This window comes from Lissotriton vulgaris, chromosome 7 (assembly GCF_964263255.1).
Source record: "Lissotriton vulgaris chromosome 7, aLisVul1.2, whole genome shotgun sequence".
NCBI lineage: Eukaryota > Metazoa > Chordata > Amphibia > Caudata > Salamandridae > Lissotriton > Lissotriton vulgaris.
The window spans coordinates 1,296,249,052-1,296,272,208 of record NC_141695.1 but is presented as its reverse complement, the minus strand read 5'-3'; the positions used below and the strand labels follow the sequence as shown (position 1 = coordinate 1,296,272,208).

The window sequence follows — 23,157 nt, the reverse complement described above, 5'->3', positions numbered from 1 at the left end:
CAAATGAGTAACCCGGCCACGAAAGGGCCAATGAGCCCGGCCTCAACGGGCAGGTCAAGGAGAAGCCAGAAGTCAGACAAAACATCCGAACCAACTGAGCGACCTAGGGTAAAAGGACAGCGCCCAGGACCAACAACTCATCCAAGGACCAAAATCCGAACAGCAAGGCATGAACGGCATAGGAGGAAAAAAAGCAGCAGTCCCAACAGAAACAGGGGCAGCGCATAAAGAGCGCATCACCGCCGCATCTACCTTCCCACCATCCAGAACAATTGGCGAGGCACCCCTCAAATTAACAGAATCCTGATAGGAGAAGGTAGCCAACAAAAGAACCCCCCTACAGAGAGGTCGAAAACCAAACCGCAAAGCAAGCAAAGGACAACAACAGGTCAGAAACCGGGGAAGCCAACCACATCCACACCCTCCTATTCTACAGCCAAAATCATGAAGACACAGTAGCGGACAGGCAACTGAGGTGCCGGGTTTTTAGGAACCCGGTGGTGCCAGGGGTAACACCCGAGGACCTCTGAGTTCTCCCTGTTCCGGACCACAGAAACACAGAGTCTTCTAGGTGAAGTCAGAGATCGAGTTTTATTGGCTGCAACCAAGTAACAAGCGTCCTAGAATTACAACAGCACGGGCTGTAAGTTCTCAGGAGACTGTTCGTTTTTACAGAACCAGCCTTCCCTCTTTATACCGAAATAACAGCTGCAGGCAAGAATTCTTGAGTTTATGATATGGTTATACACATATTTCTACAATAATACAAAGAGCGAAGTCATGACGGCCAACCCATATTTTAGATGTCCAGTTTGTGATAGATGACCCAGCCCAGCCCGGAATTTACAATCAGATATCGATGAAACCTCAATAAAACAGGGCACCTCCTTGTCATAAAACTTGCCATAAACAAGAAACATGGACAGGTGTATGTGTGTAGAAAACATGGTCTGTAGGTGGTGAATGGTTTATGGCATGTTGTGCATTGATGCTATCTCATTCGGCCACTGGGCGAGGAGGCTGCCCGAACAGGTTTGGCTGGAGGCAGTGGAGTCAGTTTGGCCAGGTCATGGGGAAGTCAGCTAAGGTGGACGTGTCCTTTCAGATCAAGCTCGGCTTTAATCAATTGACTATATGAGGGCAAGTCATAAGATGGATGCCGTTCACAAAATGGAGTCCGAGGGTTCGGAACGGAAACCATGATTTAAGGGTGTTAGCATCGCTCAATCATGACGCAAATGCACAGGGATAATGTCCTAATCATTACCAGTCTGCCGATACCAAATTCGTCATGGTACGACGATATTTTGTGACAAGAGTGTTGGACCTTGATACCGGTACTACAGCAGGGTCTAGAATTTCAGAACCACACAACGAATCAGGCTCCATCCGCCAAAACGGATGAAACAAACAGCGTCCTCCCCAGTCACTTCAGACACCGGACCACACCGGCAAGAATGAATGCGCTGCAGAACCTTCAAAAGAGCAGACCCATGCAGAAAATATACCTGCAAGTACCACACTGCCGTCCCCACCAGACACACAGGAAGGACCAGGCACATATCAGGGTCACCCAGAAGGAGGAACAGAGACCGCCACACGTAAAGCAGCAGTCACCTCCGTAACAAGCCCCCGCAGAAACAAAGCAAAGGAAGGAACAGCGACCAGAGAGCCAGAGGAACCCCAGTATGTAAGAAGGAGCGCCTAAAAAGCGACAAGCAAAGAAGTGTCCGAACGTATTCCTCCCCGGGACACATCAAAAGCAGTTGCAAGGACCGAGCTCCATGGAAACCAAAATAAAGTCGGCAGTACGGCACTCGGCACGCCCACAAACACGAAAATACTGCCAGGAGTCCCCTATAAACAGTGCAGTGAACCACGCGCCGAAACGTATGCCTACGGAATGGGCCACGCCCCCCACTCTAACCGATGAATGCGTACCCCATCAGCTCAGCTGAAGGAACGCGCAAGCGAACCCCATGAAGGAGGAGGGAGCCCACCAGCGCCGCATCATCACGGAGTCAACCCCAAAGCAAGCGACGCTGCTTCTGCCAAGGTATGACTCAGCAAAACCCAAGTAGGGAGGGCCCCAGAGGGAACCACCAACCGGGCAAGGTCCGCTATGGCAGGACCCGCGGGAGGCAAAGAGAAGGAAGACACGCTGAGACTGCTAAGCAGGACTCTGCGGGGCCATTACCACAGTGACCCCTGAGACATCACCCTACCCAAAGGAAGGGAAATACATAATCGAAAGGCACGGCAACTCAGGAAGTCCGCTAAAGCCAGACAAAGGAGAATGCCCCATGTGGACAAAAAAGAGGGGGGGTGAAACATGGAGAACACGCACATGTAGAAACAACCACCCACCCCCCCACGGAATGGGGCCCAAGAGTCCGCTAAAGCAGGACCGCCGCCCCAAACTTACCTGAACAAAGAGGAACATGAACAGCACTCGGAGTAGTGCAGAAACAAAAAAACTGGTTGTGGTGTGGATCTTGCATCCTTTTATGTGATTAGTGGATGCCACTGGGGGCCATATTGGAGGGATAGGGAGACTAGAATGTTAACTTTTGCTTGGAGTTTCTGTGGGAGCAGGATGCTCATTAGTAATTACTGTGGCGAGGAAGACGGACGATTAGGTAATTACTAATTATTTCATGTTTGTTTTGTAGCATGTTGTCTGGTAGTTTAATGGTTGAGGTATGTCACATTCTAGGAAAATTGTACGATCATAGGTCAGGGTTCATTTGCAAAATTCCACTGCAGATGACAAACTGCTCCCGTACAATCCTGATTACCGGGCTATCCGTCCTGAGTTAAGACTGATAATAAATAATGTGTCTATATTTCTTAGCACATTAATTCAACGGTGTTAGACCTGTCTGGCTTTCTGACGTAGTCCCTCCTATTTATTATTTATTTTGTCCCCTTTTTGCCCCTCATACCCTTGATAATTTTTGTCCACTGACTGTTTTATAGGTGTTGGCCAAGGGGATAGGTGTTCTCTTGTCCCTCATAGTTTTTTACCTAAGGCCCAGAGGCCTGTTCTGACAGGAAACTCCTGTAATTCACAAAATGGAGGGCCCTAACTGTTTCCAACTGCCACATCCTAGACAGCCCCATAGGATAACCTTAGGCCTTCCAGAACCTTCTGGACCCTACTGGACTCTGTGGGGGTTGCCTATATAAGGGCAGAGGTTGGGAAGCCATTTTGTGTTGACCAGAGAGTGGAGGAGTGAGGCAGTGGTGAAAGGAGGAGGACGCACTGGGAGCAGTTAGTTTGTCCCTGTGACAGACAGCCACTACAGGGAGACGTTCCCCCTTCTACCCCTGACCAATCCCTCCCAACCACCTTCTTCTACTGAAGAGATTTTTCTATCTGAGGTGGAAGCCCCCCTCTTCACTTGAGCCCCATTGACCCCTGTTGGGACACTCTTGCTTAAGGACTTCCCTGATTTCCCCCTGGCAGTGCTTCACTTACCAGCATTGTGGAGAAGACAGCTCTAGCCCATCGTTAAGCCCGGTGTTTTCCCCGAAGCTTTGAGGGAAAGGCGAGTGGCTACAGAGCCTTTGTGGCCCTGTCAAGCGAGCGTTCCGCTCTAATCAGCGTTGTCCCTGGAGCCAGGTGAGGGGAAAGACTGTGGGAGTGGAAGCGGAGACAGCGCGGCGCCAAGCGGGAACACTGGTCCCTCGCGCCCGCGCTGCCTTGTTCTTCATTTTTGTGAGGCGAATTATAAAGCGAGCAGGCCCCTGCAGGAGACGCTACCGGCGTCAGTTCCGCGCATGCTCCAACTTGCGCGGCGAAGTGTGAAGTGAGCAGGCCTTCGCGGAGGACGCTTCTAGCGTCAGGTGATCAGCGCCGACTCCCAGCCGGCACACTACTCCCCCGCATCTGCGCGAAGGAACCGGAGTGCGTGAGAGACGCCCAGACCGCCGAGGAAACGATCGGCGAGGAAGCAGGCTTTGGCGCTTCCTCGCATCAGTTACCCCCCTTGTCCCTGCAGCAGCGCAACACAGAAGAACCGCGCTGAGCAGTAGGGAAGGGGAGACAACCAGGCATGCCCCCACATTTGTGGTATCGACTTCCCCAGCGCCAGCCCAAGCTAAGAAGCTAGTCAGAGAAGCTGGGCAGAACCCTTGGAGGCCGATTGTCAGACAAAAGAGGAGGACTGTGGCAGAACTGCCACTGAGACAGTAAGGAGAGTGGGGGTGAGAAAGGAAGGTGCTGTGCCCTTGTGGTTAATGATAAAGATTCACAAGATCTAGCGTCTAGCAAGATGCCCTGACTTCTTGTCATCTTAATTCCTGAGCTGTGTCATAGTAGGTGAGGGGAAAGTAGCTTCATAACCCCAACCTCATTTTTACAGGTCTAGGAAACATAAACTATTGTCAGAAGAGCGCTGACAGTACTCGCCCATAGGGGAACTCCCTTCAGGCACTTATAGCAATTGTTGATGAATACAGTGAACCTGTGAAATTCCTGCATTCCACTCTGGGTGTGCATTTAATTGGTGTATTAAGATGCAAATAAGGGAGGGAAAGTTCTTAACCCTGTAGTAAAGTCATAGCCAGTGAAATTGGCAGGGTAAAGTAATGAAATGTAATGTTGTTTTGATCATTTATGCAAAGTAGTACTGCTGAGAGTAATCTTATTAAGATAAGTTCACAATCCCAAAAGTAAGCATTTTTGAACTGATGAAAACTGAATGTTTTGAAGTGTAATTCTTCCACAGCTAGAAGAGTGTTATTAACTTCTCCTGATCAAAGTTGTAAATTCCAATTGTGAATACTTGTGAGCAAAAACAAAGAGTATATTATTTTTATAAAGCAGTGCTTATTTTTCCACATTTTGGTGTAGCGTTATTTTTGTGTGCTATTGCGTGGTTTTACTGTTGGGTGGTCTGCAACCTTAACACTGTGCCTCTGAAAAGTATGTCTTGCCCTAGGCCAGGCTATCCCAAGTTCCAACAGATTGGTGCCTAGCGGTGGGATTCTGACTTGGTTGCAGCTACTCAATAGTAATTCAACGTAATATACTAAACCTACACCAGGAGTTTTCTCCTTGCGGCCCTCCTAATTTGTCTTTTTGATTTTTCCAAATTTGTTCCTGGTGGTGGGTGGAGGTAGCTTTAGGTTGCCCTTGCAACTCTGCAATTTCTGGTGTGTATTCTAGGTTTGCCTGAATCAAAATGGAGTTCGCCTTGGAAAACCTAGAGGTCTATTCTGTGTCACAGCTGAAAGTATTCTGCCAGCAAATGGGGGTGTTTTTCAAGCATGGTGCCAGGAAGGGGGAGCTTCAGACCAGTCTTAGGTCTTGGGTGGAGGCACACCAAGAAAGGAAGGTGGAGGATGAGGAGGCAGACCAGGACACGGTGGGGGAGGTAGAAGGTTTATTCCGTTCTGAGGGGGAAAACTTACTCCCCGGACCAGTGTCCTACTCCAGAAGGGGCAGTAGCGCCTCTGGGGGAAGCTTAACTGAAGCCGAACTCACGGATAGGAGGGAGAAAAGACAGTTGAGATGGGAGTTGGCCAAGATGGAGCAGGAGAAGGAGGAGAGGAGGATGCTCCATGAGTTTAGATTGAAGGAACTGGAGCTCCAAAGCCTGCGACGGGGGTCCTCTCCTGAAAGGAATGGTGGCAGCGAACCAAAGGAGACAGCCAGGGAGTCCAGACCCTATTACCAAAAGACCTGATAGCGAGCTTCAGTCAGGGGGACGATATAGCTAAGTGGCTGGCGGCTTATGAGGTCTCTCTAAGGGTCCATGGGGTGCAGGAGAAGCACTGGGGGGGTAGTTTGTATAAGTACATGCCTCCTGCTGGTCGGGACACCCTGCTGGCCCTGGAACCAGAGGAACAAACCAACTACCCCACCATGAAGCTGGCGTTGTTAAGGAAGTTCGGGCTTACCCCAGAAAGGTATCGTCAGAAGTTCAGGGGGAGCCACAAATTAAGCACCCAGAACTGGGTGGACTTCCTTGACTACGCCAGAAAGGCCTTAGAGGGTTGGGTCAAGGGCAGTGAGGTGAAAGATTATGAGGGGCTGTACGATCTATTTTTGAGAGAACACCTCCTCGAGAAATGTTTTCCCGAGCTGCGCCAACACCTGGTGGACAGCAAGCTGACCAATCCCCGGAAGCTTGCAGAGGAGGCGGACATCTGGGCAAGTACCCGGGTGTCCTCCAAGGGGACTGGAGGGGATTCTCAAAAAGCCGGACAAGGCGCCCCCCAGAAGAAGGAGGGAGGAGAGAAAAAGAAAGAGTTCTCTAAAGGTCCCCAAAATAACTTCCAAGGGAAGGGAGCAGGTTTCACCCCTAGGGCAAACCCGCCCAGAAACCCTAATCCTGACCAAAGCCAGCAGCCAAGGGTTCTTCACTGTTTTGAATGTGGTGGTGTTGGACATTATAAGGGGGATGTCAGATGCCCAAAGAGACCACCCCCTCCAACAGGAGGAAAGTCACCGGGAGTAGCTAGTGTAGCGCTCGGGGAGGAGTTGCCCTTAGATAAGGGGGGTGAGTGGACGGGTGTCACCTTAGTGTCCCTGGGAGACCGGGAGATGGTTCCAAAGATCCAGGTGCCCCCAAATACTACAAAGTATGGGCAATGGGTCACCATCAATGGCCAGAGAGGGGAGGCTCTGAGAGATACAGGAGCCAGTATGACTATGGTGAAAAGTCAACTGGTGTCTCCAGAGCAGGTTGTTCCTAATGTACTCCACCCGCCGCGATGGCTGACGGCAGAATGGGCCACTATCCAGTGGCTGAGGTTCCCTTTGAGTGGGAGGGGGTTGCAGGTTCACTTCGAGTTGCCGTAAGCCCTGCCGTGCCAGTCGATTGTCTGTTGGGGAATGACATGGAACACAACACTTGGAGAGAGGTGGAATACCGGACGCATTCTGCGATGCTGGGTACACCTGACTGGGCCTGTGCAAGCACACGGTCTGCGACTGCCCGGAGAGGGAGTTCGCCTCGGTTGGAGCCTGGAACAATGGCCCAACCCGCTGCTAAGAAGGGACAGACCCGGAGACAGAGAGAGCCTGCTCCGGCTTCCACACCCCATGTGACAGATCGGCCACCTGCGGTGGTGAGCCAGGAGTCCGTGGAGGGGGAAGTAGACTCTCTGGAGGATTTACCCATCCCTGCTGAGTGGCATGTGGAGGGAGGTCCTACCAGAGAGGAATTCTGTAAGGGGCAGAGGGAGTGCCCCACCCTTGAGGGACTGAGGCGACAGGCTGAAGCCCAAGCAGCAGGTGATGTTACGGGACACTACCATATTTACTGGGAGGATGGACTCCTCTACAGTGAACCCAAGGTACCCTTGCCTGGTTCATCAAGGGCCTTGGTAGTCCCGCAACAGTACCGAGCCTTTCTTTTGGAATTGGCTCATGCCATACCCCTGGCAGAACACTTAGGCCAGGACAAGACCTTTGCACGGCTTGTACTCCACTTTTACTGGCCTCAGATGAAAGTGGCATCCAACACTTACTGTCGGACATGTGTAACCTGCCAGGCCAGTGGGAAAACAGGGGTGCAGCTAAAGGCTCCCCTGTAACCACTTCCAGTCGTTAGCACACCCTTTGAGAGGGTGGGCATCGACATTGTAGGGCCTTTGGATCCACCAACAACAGCTGGTCACAGGTTTATCCTGGTTCTGGTGGATCATGCCAGGCGGTACCTAGAGGTAATACCTCTGAGGACAGTCACTGCACCTGTAGTGGCAAGAGCCCTAATGGGAATCTTTACCCGAGTGGGATTTCCCAAGGAAGTTGTGTCTGACAGGGGGACCAACTTCATGTCAGCTTACATGCGGGCAATGTGGAAGGAGTGTGGAGTGACCTACCGGTTCACAACTCCTTATCACCCCCAGTCGAATGGACTGGTTGAGAGGTTTAATAAGACCTTGAAGGGCATGATCAGAAGTCTGCCCGAAAGCCTGCGGAGGAAATGGGACGTCCTCCTACCCTGTTTGCTCTTTTCCTACAGGGAAGTGCCCCAGAAGGGAGTGGGCTTCAGCCCCTTTGAGCTTCTGTATGGGCACCCTGTACTCGGTCCTCTCAGCCTGGTGAAGGATGGCTGGGAGAAGTCTCCCAGGAAACCCCCCAGGATGTGGTGAGCTATATGCTGGCCTTCAGGAGCCAAATGGCGAAGTTGTGGAAGCAAGCTTCTGACAACTTGGAGGCCAGCCAGGCAGTCATGAAGGAGTGGTATGACCACAATGCTCACCAGGTGGAATTGGAGCCTGGCCAGAAAGTGTGGGTGATGGAGCCTGGAGAGCTTAGCGCCCTCCAGGATCGCTGGACAGGCCCCTTTGAAGTGTTGGAGAAGAAGGGTAAGGCCACATACCTGGTGGACCTTAAGACCCCTCGACAGCCCCTACGGGTGCTGCATGCCAACCGTCTCAAGCCCCACCATGAGAGGCCCGAAGTCATGTTGATGATGGTGACTGACGGGGAAGAGGAAGCGGAAAGCGAACCTCTTCCAGATCTATTTTCGTCTCAAGAGAAGGATGGGTCAGTGGAGGGAGTGATTCTCTCTCCTACTCTAACTCCTGAGCAACGGGAGGACTGCCGCCAGATCCTGGAGCAGTACTCTTCGTTGTTCTCCCTTGTCCCGGGAAGGACTCACCTGTGTACCCATGACGTGGACACAGGGGACAGCCCACCAATGAAGTCAAAGACCTACCGGCTGTCCGACAAGGTGAAGGCTAGCATCCATGGAGAGGTTGCCAAGATGCTAGAGCTGGGAGTTATTGAACCTTCCAACAGCCCTTGGTTCAGTCCGGTGGTGCTCGTGCCAAAAGCCGCACCACCAGGCACCACACCTGAACTGAGGTTCTGTGTGGATTACCGAGGACTGAACTCAGTGACTAAGACGGATGCTCATCCGATCCCTAGGGCGGATGAATTGATTGACCGGCTAGGAGCTGCCCAATATCTGAGTACCTTTGACCTCACTTCAGGGTACTGGCAGATCTCCTTGACAGATGGAGCAAAGGAAAGGTAAGCCTTCTCCACGCCTGAGGGACACTTCCAGTTCTGTGTGATGCCCTTTGGGCTCAAGAACGCCCTTGCCACATTTCAGCGGCTGGTGAACCAGGTCCTCTCTGGAATGGAGAGTTTCTCTGCTGCTTACCTGGATGACATTGCTGTCTTCAGTAGCAGTTGGGAGGACCATTTGCAGCATTTGCAAGCAGTTCTCCAGGCCCTGAGACAAGCTGGATTGACAATCAAGGCCAGCAAATGCCAGATTGGGCAGGGGTCGGTTGTGTACCTTGGACACTTGGTGGGTAGGGGGACTGTGCAGCCCCTGCAGGCGAAGATTGAGGCAATCATGGCCTGGGAACCCCCCAAGACACAGACTGAGGTCCGAGCTTTCCTGGGCCTCACAGGCTACTACCGTCGCTTTGTGAAGGGGTATGGCACTATTGTAGCGCCCCTCACAGAGCTCACCTCCAAGAAACAACCTCGACGGGTAGTTTGGACGGGAGCTTGTCAGCAAGCTTTCGAGAAATTGAAGCAGGCGATGTGTGCGGCACCGGTCCTGAAGGCCCCAGACTTCTCCAAGGAGTTCATTGTCCAAACAGATGCATCAGAACATGGCATTGGGGCAGTGTTATCGCAACTAAATGAAGAGGGCCTGGATCAACCTGTAGTCTTCTTATCCAGGAGACTGCTTCCCCGGGAACAGAAGTGGAGTGTCATTGAGAGGGAAGCTTTTGCGGTGGTGTGGGCTCTGAAGAAGCTGCGGCCATACCTCTTTGACTCGCACTTCCTGGTTCAGACTGACCACCGACCCCTTCGTTGGCTGATGCAAATGAAGGGGGAAAATCCCAAGCTGTTGAGATGGTCCATCTCCCTACAGGGAATGGACTTCCGGGTGGAACATCGGCCTGGAGTGGACCACGCCAATGCAGATGGTCTCTCCAGGCATTTCCGCCTTAGTGATGAGGACTCCCAAGGGGTTGGGTAGTTCTCCCCACTTTCAGCTGGGGGGGACGCGTGTTAGACCTGTCTGGCTTTCTGACGTAGTCCCTCCTATTTATTATTTATTTTGTCCCCTTTTTGCCCCTCATACCCTTGATAATTTTTGTCCACTGACTGTTTTATAGGTGTTGGCCAAGGGGATAGGTGTTCTCTTGTCCCTCATAGTTTTTTACCTCAGGCCCAGAGGCCTGTTCTGACAGGAAACTCCTGTAATTCACAAAATGGAGGGCCCTAACTGTTTCCAACTGCCACATCCTAGACAGCCCCATAGGATAACCTTAGGCCTTCCAGAACCTTCTGGACCCTACTGGACTCTGTGGGGGTGCCTATATAAGGGCAGAGGTTGGGAAGCCATTTTGTGTTGACCAGAGAGTGGACAGTGAGGCAGTGGTGAAAGGAGGGGGACGCACTGGGAGCAGTTAGTTTGTCCCTGTGACAGACAGCCACTACAGGGAGACGTTCCCCCTTCTACCCCTGACCAATCCCTCCCAACCACCTTCTTCTACTGAAGAGATTGTTCTATCTGAGGTGGAAGCCCCCCTCTTCACTTGAGCCCCATTGACCCCTGTTGGGACACTCTTGCTTAAGGACTTCCCTGATTTCCCCCTGGCAGTGCTTCATTTACCAGCGTTGTGGAGAAGACAGCTCTAGTCCAGCGTTAAGCCCGGTGTTTTCCCCGAGGCTTTGAGGGAAAGGCGAGTGGCTACGGAGCCTTTGTGGCCCTGTCAAGCGAGCGTTCCGCTCTAATCAGCGTTGCCCCTGGAGCCAGGTGAGGGGAAAGACTGTGGGAGTGGAAGCGGAGACAGCGCGGCGCCAAGCGGGAACACTGGTCCCTCGCGCCCGCGCTGCCTTGTTCTTCATTTTTGTGAGGCGAATTATAAAGCGAGCAGGCCCCTGCAGGAGACGCTACCGGCGTCAGTTCCGCGCATGCTCCAACTTGCGAGGCGAAGTGTGAAGTGAGCAGGCCTTCGCGGAGGACGCTTCTAGCGTCAGGTGATCAGCCCCGACTCCCAGCCGGCACACTACTCCCCTGCATCTGCGCGAAGGAACCGGAGTGCGTGAGAGACGCCCAGACCGCCGAGGAAACGATCGGCGAGGAAGCAGGCTTTGGCGCTTCCTCGCATCCGTTACCCCCCTTGTCCCTGCAGCAGCGCAACACAGAAGAACCGCGCTGAGCAGTAGGGAAGGGGAGACAACCAGGCAAGCCCCCACATTTGTGGTATCGACTTCCCCAGCGCCAGCCCAAGCTAAGAAGCTAGTCAGGGAAGCTGGGCAGAACCCTTGGAGGCCGACTGTCAGACAAAAGAGGAGGACTGTGGCAGAACTGCCACTGAGACAGTAAGGAGAGTGGGGGTGAGAAAGGAAGGTGCTGTGCCCTTGTGGTTAATGATAAAGATTCACAAGATCTAGCGTCTAGCAAGGTGCCCTGACTTCTTGTCATCTTAATTCCTGAGCTGTGTCATAGTAGGTGAGGGGAAAGTAGCTTCATAACCCCAACCTCATTTTTACAGGTCTAGGAAACATAAACTATTGTCAGAAGAGCGCTGACAGTACTCGCCCATAGGGGAACTCCCTTCAGGCACTTATAGCAATTGTTGATGAATACAGTGAACCTGTGAAATTCCTGCATTCCACTCTGGGTGTGCATTTAATTGGTGTATTAAGGTGCAAATAAGGGAGGGAAAGTTCTTAACCCTGTAGTAAAGTCATAGCCAGTGAAATTGGCAGGGTAAAGTAATGAAACGTAATGTTGTTTTGATCATTTATGCAAAGTAGTACTGCTGAGAGTAATCTTATTAAGATAAGTTCACAATCCCAAAAGTAAGCATTTTTGAACTGATGAAAACTGAATGTTTTGAAGTGTAATTCTTCCACAGCTAGGAGAGTGTTATTAACTTCTCCTGATCAAAGTTGTAAATTCCAATTGTGAATACTTGTGAGCAAAAACAAAGAGTATATTATTTTTATAAAGCAGTGCTTATTTTTCCACATTTTGGTGTAGCGTTATTTTTGTGTGCTATTGCGTGGTTTTACTGTTGGGTGGTCTGCAACCTTAACACTGTGCCTCTGAAAAGTATGTCTTGCCCTAGGCCAGGCTATCCCAAGTTCCAACAAACGGCAATTAAGAAATGGAAATCTTACTTTCCCTGAAAAGAAAACAAATTGGTTTTAAATGGTGCAGTGAAAGAGACATCTGTATACTGCCGGGCACAGTTCATGACAGAAGCCCTGCTGAGTGCAACTGCAAGGAGATCTAACGTAAATAGCAAAATGTAAGTTTCAGTCTGACGTAGAAAAAGAAATGTAAACTGAATTAACCACATCAGTCTACAAATGGGTAAAAAATGACTTGCACACAAATGTTTCATTAACTTTTATTACCAGAGGAAAGAACGAATACACAGTCCTGCAAGACATACGAGGAGCAAATAGATTTATAGAACATTTTTCAAAGAAGGCAGCTGCGTATTGCCCTAACAGCAATGTCACTATTAAATCTTGCACTGTTTAAAAAACACATTTGAACCAACAGCATTATTCCTTTTTTAGTAAACAAATTGTGATCTATGTAATGCTCACATGTAAATCGTACATCTGCTCCATTCGTTTTACACTTAGTTCAGGATAGATGACACATAATTTGCAATTGGACAAAATACCCGAAAGCACTCCAGGGCCAGTATGACAGATGTGTGAAATGGAAAAGTGTGGGTAGTTACTATTTCAGAGTACCTTCTTGCTACAGAGAAGTGCTGGTACTCTGCCATTAAACATATTAGACGTTTGCTGAGTCACTTGAAAATTCTTGTAGGTACCAGCCCATTCAAAGCATTGATTATCATTACAGTAGCTTTCCAGGAATACACACACATTTGTCAATGAGCATGGTGCACAGTTACACATTTGTTAACATATATGAAAATGGGGCTCACACATAACTTTTTTTTTCTTTCAGTGGATGTTGATTTTTTGGTAGACAATCCCCTTCTCCTACACCTCACGAAGTTTGGGATTATTTCCACTGCAATGCATCCTTGTGAAAACAATATACTTTCCCCTCGATAAGTATAAATCAACGTTTAAATATACCTTCAAGAATGCCAGCAAAATTGCAAGTTTGTGGGTCTTCCCAACATGTGCAAGGCACTCTTGCCACTGGACGTCCCTCCCCAGGCTCTCCCCCAGATTAGGGGGGAGGATGTGGCATAACAGCCAGCGCTGCCTATTTTGGAACTGGGGAACCGAGTCTGGGTGGTGGCTCACCATCCTGTGATTCTGTGCAAATCACGTTATCTCCCTGTGCCTAACAAAATGAATGTGTCTTTGAGTAATATAACTGGTGCTCATGTAAAGCGTTCCAGCACTAAATCAAACTGCAAAAAAACAAAAAAGAGCACATTTACTCACAAATAATATTATAGGAGCTATTAACATTACTATTTAATGTTTGAAGAAATAATCTAGATTTTCTTTCTAGAAGTGATTTGAGGGAATACTGTGAGGTAAAACTGTGTTATTGTTTGTCAGTGTGAGTTTTATGTGCTGCTGACGATGAGACTTGTTGGTGCTTATTTTGTCCGTGAAGTACTGATGTCGGTCAATTTATAAGTAGAGTGAGGAATTTTGGCTATGAGGGCCTTTAGGGAGTACATGACAGCCTTGGGAAGAGCACTGCGTTTTTCAATAGCATTGAGTATCGAGTTAAAATTAAGGTCTGACTTTGCCACAGTGACATAGGTTTGCAGTACTCTGGGCTACTTTGAGTTTCACAAGGTTTTAAGGTCTAGGATGTTCCTTCAGGCCTTTTAAAGCTTCAGGATGAAAAATGGGGAGTATCTGTCTTTATTGTTCACGATGCTTGATTCGCAATAGGCCATCACCCCAACTTTTTTTTTTTTTGCCAGAACGGTGGCTTGTATAATACTACTAGAACTCTTTAGGGGCATATCTTACCTTTCCTAAATATCAGGTGATGGAATACAGTAACATATTGACACTAGATTAGTCTATTTCATGTAGAAAAGAAAACAGGTCACCTGGACGCATAAGGACCCAAAAATAGTGCTTCATTTGAGCAGGTACTTTCAGGTGCTCAGCACCGGCACTTCTTTCACAGGGCTGGGGCTACAATTTCTGACCCTGCAGGTGGTGGCCTCAATGTTAATTGTTCAAATTCTAAATAAAAAGAATAACATACATTGCATGGTGATAGGCTGGTAAATGTTCATAGACAGGCCTGCATAGGCCTGTCCAGGCAGGCATGATTGTGTATCACCATGTTAGTGATGATGTCATCATGCCGATCACAAATCCAAGAGGTCATCTACAAACTATGTCTTGCATTCTATTCCCCGAGTCTGCTGCACCCTGCCACTGCCTGATCCTATGCCTCCCATTGGATAACTGTAGTTGGGGGCTGGCTCATGGCGGAGTTGAGGCAAGGAAGCTGCGAGAGCGCATTTGGAACTTGGGAGTGAGAGCTCTTGAAGAAGAATAAACGAAAGCAAGTGTGAACTTTCCACTTGCTGTGTAGCCAGTGTAGAATATCCTGCAGCAGTGCATGGCTGCTATCCTCAATGTGCTTGATGCAGCTGTGGCCCAACACAACTTTTGTGTGCCATGGCGTCACCTGTAGAATCTGTGCGCTGCACCCCAGCATGGTAATTGCTGAGCGTGGGTGAGTCCAGTAGGCACCACAGCTATACTTACTGGCATTGGCAGCATTACAGCTGGGGACAATGCCTGTGCTGTAGCAGGCAGGGTCACAGCAAGCTGAGCAGTGGATGCCGATGCCGTCCCCATCCCTGGACCTACTAATTACAGGCAGCACTAGCAGTGACATCACCAGCTGTGCTCGAGCAGCTACCTGTTCTGCAAATAACCCAGTTATATTGCACTGATTAATACATGCAAAAAAGCATTTTCATTTGGTGTACATTTTGTTTTTGCACACGGTATAGGTAAGAAAGTAAAACACATGTCATCTTCCTCTTCTTTAGGAAAGACTACAAGAAAACGCAGAGTTCAAAATAGCAGGGACAATGTACAGGCTGATGACAGAGGTCACAGTCAGCAGCAGTGTTATAGATGAGAGAGAGAGCAGGAGTAATGAGGAGAAAGAAACAACAGGAGAGGAGAGAGAATAGACGGAGCTAAGTAGAAGAAAAGGAGAGTAAATCAGATACAAAGAGAAAGCAGCCATTATTTCAAGAAGAGAGCATTAAGAAGAGAGAAGATAGAATGAAAGGATGTAGAGGACAGGACAGATGAAAAAAAATCAGACAAATGATAAAACTGAGACACAGCTAAACACTGCTAGAAGAGTGATAGTAAAGAGCCTGTTGTGAATGTATCTAGGACCCTAATTAGATATTCCCGATTTATGCCCTTGTGTGGTTATAATAAATCATATCCTTATAAAGGCATAAGAATCATATCCATATTAAGTCATAGCCAATGCAGTCCAAATACAGGCAAGGCTACTCCTATAGACTTCTAGAAAGTACAATGCGTTCTTAAACAAACCAAGCCTCCAGCAGCCCGGGAATTTCCCCTGCTTCTGTTTTGATTTGTCCTAGAACTCCTGAGAGTCCTGAAAGAACTGCCAGTTCTTAGTGATGTCTTATGTCCAACCTTACGTCAAACGCTGCACCTTCCAGGTATAAATATACCAGCATCTGCCTTAAGCAAGACACGTGGTTTGGAGCAGAAGCGGCTATCTACTTGCCCGACGCCCTACTGATGTGAGTGCCGAAGGAAGCTGACCCTCCCTGCTGACGCACTGAGAAAGACGCTGTCTTTTCTCCTGCCGAGAAATCCAGCTCCAGTATTTTCCAGTCACTCTCGCAGGTTTTTGGGAGATCGAGTTCTGAGAGAGAGATACAAGACCTCCTTCATTCTATACCTAAGGTACGGAGCTGATTAGACCCATAGAGAATTCTTGATTCAGTTTCTTGGAAAAAAACGGTAACTCATCTACTCCTTCCCACGTACTGGGCTTAGGTTAGGTACACTGGGGTAGGCGTATCTTAGAAACACCAGTTGAGTACGCTTAGTCATTATTTTATCATTGTATGTATTTTATCCATTTTAAGTATCACATGGCTTAGAAACCATATAAATGCTTTTACAGTATTATTTCATAATACTCCTTTTACTGTACTCACTTTACTTTATGACAGGTATTGCAATTGTGGCAATTCATTTCTCTTGCATGAGAAAGAAGACTGCTCAATAAATAACCCTTTTATTGAAAACGCCCGTCTCTCTATTTCTCTGCATTTCTGGTGAAACGAAGCATGCACGATTGACTGAGTAAAATAGCTATCTATTGTTTCCGCGACTCTAGAGATATATTCCTTATTGCAGGGGGAACAAAGTTGTCATGTGATATGGTTGTCAGAAGCTAATCCCTTCTTGTCTATTCAGGAAAGCTAAACGCCTTCTTGTTTACTCAAGACAGTTTCTAGTGACCTCTGAGCTAGCTGGCACACACAATTAAGTCTAAAATATTCAATAGAGACCTAGTCGACCTCAGTCCTACGTCTAACCTATCGTTTATGTTATTCCAATGCGCAGAGCCTATTGGGAATATAGGAACTACACTACATGGCGCCCAACGTTTGGTAAGGCGATAATTTAACGCTAGATACTAGAGTAACTCAGTTAAGCTTTTCACACAGACCCCTTTTCCCGTAAAAACTCCAATAGACGTCTGGAGTGGGTAAAAGGTTAAAATCCGCCAAAACTGAGTAGGAAGAGATTCCTATGTATTAGTTTTTGGTTTAGTCAACGTTGAAGGATACACTGTTCCAAAATATTGTGCACCTAATCTTTGTTTCCTTGAAACTTGTTCTGCAAACTTTCTGTCAGCAAAATGACAGAGAGTGACGACGAAAGGGATAGAGCTAGACTAGCAGCTCAACTTTTGACGGAAGACACAAGTCTCCAACAAGATCAACCGGATGCAATACTCATCCCAGTAAATGTAAGGAAAACCTTAACTATAAAACTTACCTCTAAGCTATCGTTTATGTTATTCCAGTGTGCAGAGCCTATTGGGAATATAGGAACTACACTATAAGCCAAGATCGAGGGGAGAGAGAGCAGAGCATAGATAAAAGTAAAGAGGAAAAGGGCTAGAATAAATAGAAGGCAAATCAGAAATACAGGGAATAAGGTAACACACAAGGTGTGACAAAGATGATCGGAAACAATTAGAGAGGTGAGAGAACAGACTCTTAGAGCAAAGACTTAGGGGACAGATAACAGATCAAGGTTAGAAGATAGAGCCTGAGGCACTGAGAGTGTTGAAAGTGGGGCTCACCGGAGGAAGAAGTGAGCTGAGGCCTTCTTGGCAAAACATTTCAGCACCTGCACTTATTTTTTTACAAATTAAGCACTGCCAAAAATCCTCATGATATGTGTTCAAATGTATTACTTGTGGCTCTTGGGCAAGGTCCACAAACAGATTGTTGAAAATGGAGATCTTAAGTTTAATCAAGCTGGCTTTTGACAGGGATTCTGTACCAAACGAGAAGAGAAGCAAAATCTACATCTTTATGTAGCATTCCATGAGCTTGCCCAGGCTTTCGATTCTGTGCCTCAAAACAACTGTTGTCTAGATATGGAAAAGTTGGGAATTGACATGGATTTGATTTCTTTAATTGGGATTTTGTACAATGATACCTCAATTACTGTACCCCTGGCCTGGAGAGGGGATTTGGTTATTCTCAATATGACAAGGAATGGGGTGGGATAGTGCTGCTTGTGGGCTTCTGTTCTATTTTTTCTCTGCATCACTGAATTTTCCCATGGGGAGAATGACTGGGTTAAGGATGTGTTCATGTAATGTAAACCTGATGCCCTCCTCCATGCATATTATACAGCCAAGGGACTGCATTATGGATACTATACGGTGCACAGTTCTATTCTGTGCTGCGATGCAAAATTAAATCCATGCACAAAACAGGACAGATTCAGAAGAGGCACATTATTACAGTGGGCAACGTTGTGTGGTGTGTGAGATGCAGACAGAGAGGATTTAAAGAGGTGCTATATTATTTTAGATTATTCTGTTGTAACACTGCTTCTGAAAATATCTTTCAGGATTGGTTAGCACCTCAATTTCGTTTCTACTCCAGTTGAGGATGTGGTTGGAGCCAATAGAGGAAGTGGGTGGAGCCAGTACAGGGAGAGGGTGGAATCGGGGAAGTGGGTGTGACCTCCAACAAAAATTTGAGCACCTGGACTTAATAGTTTTTACAAATTAAGCACTGCCCAAAGGTATTGGAGCGCTTTACATGTTCACCAGTTTAATTACACATTCATTTTTTGGTAGGCACAGGGAGTTTACATTTGCCCAAATTCACAGGTGTTGAGCCGACAGACAAAAAGCTGGTTCCCCGCTCCAAAGTTGGCAGCTCTGCCCGTTAGGCCACAGCTAAGCAGTGCTGTCACATAATCGTCTTCTAGTCAAAGTTAGCGACTTTTTAAAATTTTGAACGTGAAACACGTTGTAGGCACAGCACATCTTTATTCGGGCACGAACATGTATATGAACACGAGCAATTTTTAAGATTATCAAGGTTATATCGATTGCGTCAAGATGTATGCCATTTTTGAAAAATCAATCAAATGTATTTTTGTTTATTAATTTAAGCCAACGGTAACGTTTGTCGGAAGGTAAACATACGTACCTTTCAAAGATGGCCACGAAGCTTTCGGAAGCTTGCGAGAAGCACCCTAAGCCGCCATCTTGGGAACAATCGCAATCTCCAGACCCCACCCCCACGCTAGGAACTGTTGCCTTGACAACCGACACCGGTCGGGTACTCTGGTTTGCCAGAGGTTTCTGGAAGGATTGTGTCGTCGCTGTGAGAATATTCTGGGTGCGTGACGTCACGGGTCCAGAATCTTCTCGCTGCCGGAATATAAAGGGGTTTCCTAGAGGCAGTTGGTGCTGTCAGACAGAGCGAGCGCAGAGGGCGAGTCAAGGAGAGGAGGCGAACTGTAGCCTACCCGAAACATTCCTAGCTTTTACCCGGCGAGGCATCGTCTCCCTGTGCCAAGGGAGAACTTATTAAGAACATTCTGAAAGGGTGCGGCAGAAGGTCACTGTCAGTTCAAAAAAGTCAGAACAAGGTATGAACTAGCCTCTCCAGTTTAATATCCCTGTTGGAGTAAGAGTGTAATTGTCCTTTGTCGGTCATCAACAGGTCTCCAGCATAGTGATTACAAGTAGTAACGTGTAAGGGTAGAGCAAGAGACTGATTAGGGTATTATGATCTCCTGGCTCTTAGATTTGTACTCTAGCGAGCGTTAAACAGTAAGTTTGCTCTCTTTTGTGATAACGATTTAATGAAAGTAATATTCGAAGTTGTCCCAATTGACTCTGTAACCTTTCTACCCCCTCTTACGTTATTTATTTCATTACTTATTTGTTCAATTATGATTTTCTTCCGTATTTTATCTTCAAAATTCATTAAAATATGTCTGAACATTAACAAAGTTTAGACAGTACATTTTATAGACCAAGTACACGGCGTAAGAGAGGTAGTAGAAAACAATAAGATAACGTTGTCATGATAGTGGGCAACGGATTTTCAGCCATGTGATAATCTCGCGTTTGAAAATCTTGGGAGTTTGTGACTCGGGGCGAGACCATGTGACGTTAAGGCCCGAGCTGGCGACTTTGTAACTGGCGATCTAGAGTGTAGCCTCGGCTTAACATCCCGTGATTCTGGGCAAATCACTTAACCCGGTACATATATAAAACATGTAACTCGGTCATGTAAAGCGCGCCTTCTCTTCTGGTCGAGTTTACGCTATATATATATATATATCTATATCGGCTTAATAATATGACCATCCGGTTATTGATGTCACAGTAATTTACAAAACCCAAGCAGATATGTTTAAAGCAGAGATGAGATTTGACTGAACCTTGTTTTTTGGTCTGCAGTACTTTATTGGAAGGGCGAAATTTGGATCTTTCCAGAATTTAATCTGTTCTTGAGAAACGCCTGAGGAAAGGACGCTGAACACAATTTGAACCGATTTCAGCTTCTTGTCCGTTTTGTAGTCCGAGTATATAATTTGCCAGTAAGTGTTACACCTGTTCAGCGGGAGCTATAGAATAAGCTCATTCAGGAGCTGAAAGGGAAATAGTTGCTTGACTGTAAATAGTGTCCGACCTCGCAAATCAAATAACTGACTAACCTATCCACCACTCAAATTATTTTCATATTTCACTATACAAATTCAACACTAATCCTTATGGGTTCCGGGGTAGCGCGCTACTCGCCGAAAAAGCGCTTATACGCCTCATCGGGGGTAGTAAGCGCTATTTAAATGCAATTACAATACATTAATAATATCAACATAATTAGCAGCTGCTATGCTGAACTGTCCAAATCATTTAAGGGAATCTGGTTTGGTTCTTCTTATGGGGACTGTTGTCAGTAACCTTTCTTAAATTGAGATGAGATCATGGGATTATTGACAGAATATCGGAAACAAATATCATGTGGACGTAATAGTTAGTCTAAAATATTGAGGACTAAAATATCAAGAAGGTAAGTGCAAATATGTAGGTATAGATGTAATCTGCTTGAATCTACGTACCTTAAAGTGTGTGTGTATATATATATATATGTATATGTGTGTGTGTATATATATATATCTATCTCATATATTTCTGTTTCCGATATTGTCGAGATAGTTATTTTCATGTCTAAGAAACTGCACAGCCATCCACCTCAATGAAAACATCTTAAGGTGTTTTAATAGCAAGAAAATGCACCAACTTCCGATTTAGAGCATAGAATTGTTGGAGTCACTTATCAGCGCTGAAATTTGAGTTGGTGTATTTTTGATATAGGATGTTTTGATGTCTTGTGTTTTTTGAGGCATCCTTTCTGGGTAAGAATTTTGATGGGTACTTTTTTTATTTTTATTTTTTTAAATCCACTTCCCCTCTTGCACCCATGTAAATTTCTGCTTGTACATCTTTTTACTATCTTTCATCTTTTCAGTCTACTAACTTTTTTTAGTGCATTGTGATTGTCATGACTCCTTGTAGCACATCATCTTTGTGCTGGGTTACAATCCCAATCCTCTAATGAATAGTAAATCTTTATTGCACAGTTAATTAAAACCATTGCAGATATTAGCAAATAAAAAAGAAAACGTTAGTTAAATACACTTGCTATAAAAAGGTTTAAAATGAGAATAACTTCATATAATTGTCAGGGGTGTGGAATTTAATTAAATATGTCCTTGTCCATGGGACAAGTAGCTTCATAAATCTACTTGTCCTGTAACAAAATCCACTTGTCCCTTTGGTGCCACGTAGTGTGCCGTAAAATAATGGCAGGAATCTCATTATAGAAGAGCTCTGATAAAAGCCTCTCTGGTTAACGTCAGGCTAATACTATAGAAGGATTTGACTTTTGGGGTTTTTCGCCAGCTCTTCTCTAATCTTTTCCCATACTGAGAAAGGTTGGAAATTTACCACTGACAACGGCAGAAGTAAAGTTTCTTCCAGGGCTGGGAAAAATGGGGTTGGAGAAAAAAGTGAACTTGTGAACACTCAATAGATTACCACTGGGGCACATTCATCTTTGCTCATGCCAAAATGCAATTCACAAATATTTTCTAGGATTACGGTTTCCTGGCCTACTTATGGAAATTCATGTGAATTCATTAAAAACGTAAATCTGCATTAATATAAGGACATATATCATGGGTGCACTTGTTACTTTCTTTAACGTTTGAGCCCCTAATTCAATCCAAGTTAACCAAGACCTTTTGTTTTTATTAAAATGCTTTCTCTTCCTATCTATCTGCTGGCTTCATTCTGTGTGACATATTATTACTAAAGAACAAGGGAACCCTCTAGGTAAGCAAGGACCTGGGGTATCAATGGCGAGGCACAATAGGTCTAACCCTACTACCAGCCCACCTGGACCCATTACCCCCAGCCCTCCCAGGCTCCACATCTGGAAGCCCGACCACCCTTGATTCTGGAATTGGTCCAGTCCACTGTGCCTAGGCCTTCAAATTCAGGCAAACATTGATTCTCCTGATGATGATCCACTATTTTTAACTGGATCGAAACGCCGTTGACATAATATGTGGTCCAAACACTAGTTCACTATCATGTGCCTAAAATCATGTGTTTTCCACATATGTGAAGAAAATAGATTGTAATATTACCTTTTTGCTCCTGTTCCTTCTAATGCCTGAAAATCCCCAGTTAAGTGTACTGTGTATTGTATGTTTAGTACTGTGGATACAGGACTGTGTCCCACTGCTTTATTGTTGTTCTGTTTGATTTGTCTTATTTAGTTATCAAATAAATTTTGAAGTCCGGCTGGACTTCTTGTTCAATATAGTGCATATCGTGACCTATAATTATTGATATCTTTATTCCTCCTTGTCAAGGACCGTTGTTTTTTACTCAATTCATTCTGTGTGACAGCATTTTGCTCTTCTACAAAGTAGTTTTGTTCAGTGCTAGAAATTTCTATGGCAATGTGGCCTTTATGAGCACAAATACTGGCTGTCTAGTAAGAACGCGCTGGCAAACAGCACCACGCCTACCTGATAATCCCCAGGTAGAGAAAGGAGCATAGAGCAGGCCAAGTGAGTAACCAGAAAATTAAAATATTCCCCACTTTGAGCCAAAGGTCTTATACCACCAAGCAAGCGAATAAAATCATTGGAATCCTCTCTAGAATTGCTTTGCCTCTTCCATATAAGCATCTATCCATTCATCCTTTCACCCACTGATATCTAGCATTTCACCTTTACATTGGCATCCATTCATTCTTTCATCTATTAGCCTTTCACCAATATTTTCGTCCATCTGTTGATTCGCCAGTCCATCCGGTCATCCATATCCAAACCTACCCATCCATCCATCTCCAACCTAACCATTTCAGCCATCCACCCATCCATCCTTTCGCTCATCCATCTATCCAACATCCCTTTCACTTTTCCATTCATCCTTTCACTCATCCATCCACCCTTCCACTAATCCATCAATCCATCCTTCCACTCATCCTTCCACTCATCCATCCATTTATCCTTTACACTTATCCATCCTTTCAGTCCCTAATCCATACACCCTGTAACCCATCCATCCATCCACCTTTTCCTTCATTATAACATCC

At 46.4% G+C, this 23,157-nt stretch overlaps 1 protein-coding gene across 3 annotated transcripts in view; it reads left to right on the top strand.

The window, feature by feature from the left end:
• Positions 1 to 23,157, top strand: part of LOC147703529 (dnaJ homolog subfamily A member 4-like) — a 104,326-nt gene that overhangs the window by 33,575 nt on the left and 47,594 nt on the right. Inside the window, exon 1 of one of the 3 annotated variants that reach the window (XM_086931899.1) lies at positions 18,799 to 19,123. The exons of the other annotated variants lie outside the window; for them this stretch is intronic. The gene's annotated coding sequence lies outside the window, so the exon portion shown is untranslated. Of the gene's footprint in view, positions 1 to 18,798; positions 19,124 to 23,157 lie in introns of those variants that run through there. 3 annotated transcript variants of the gene reach the window in all.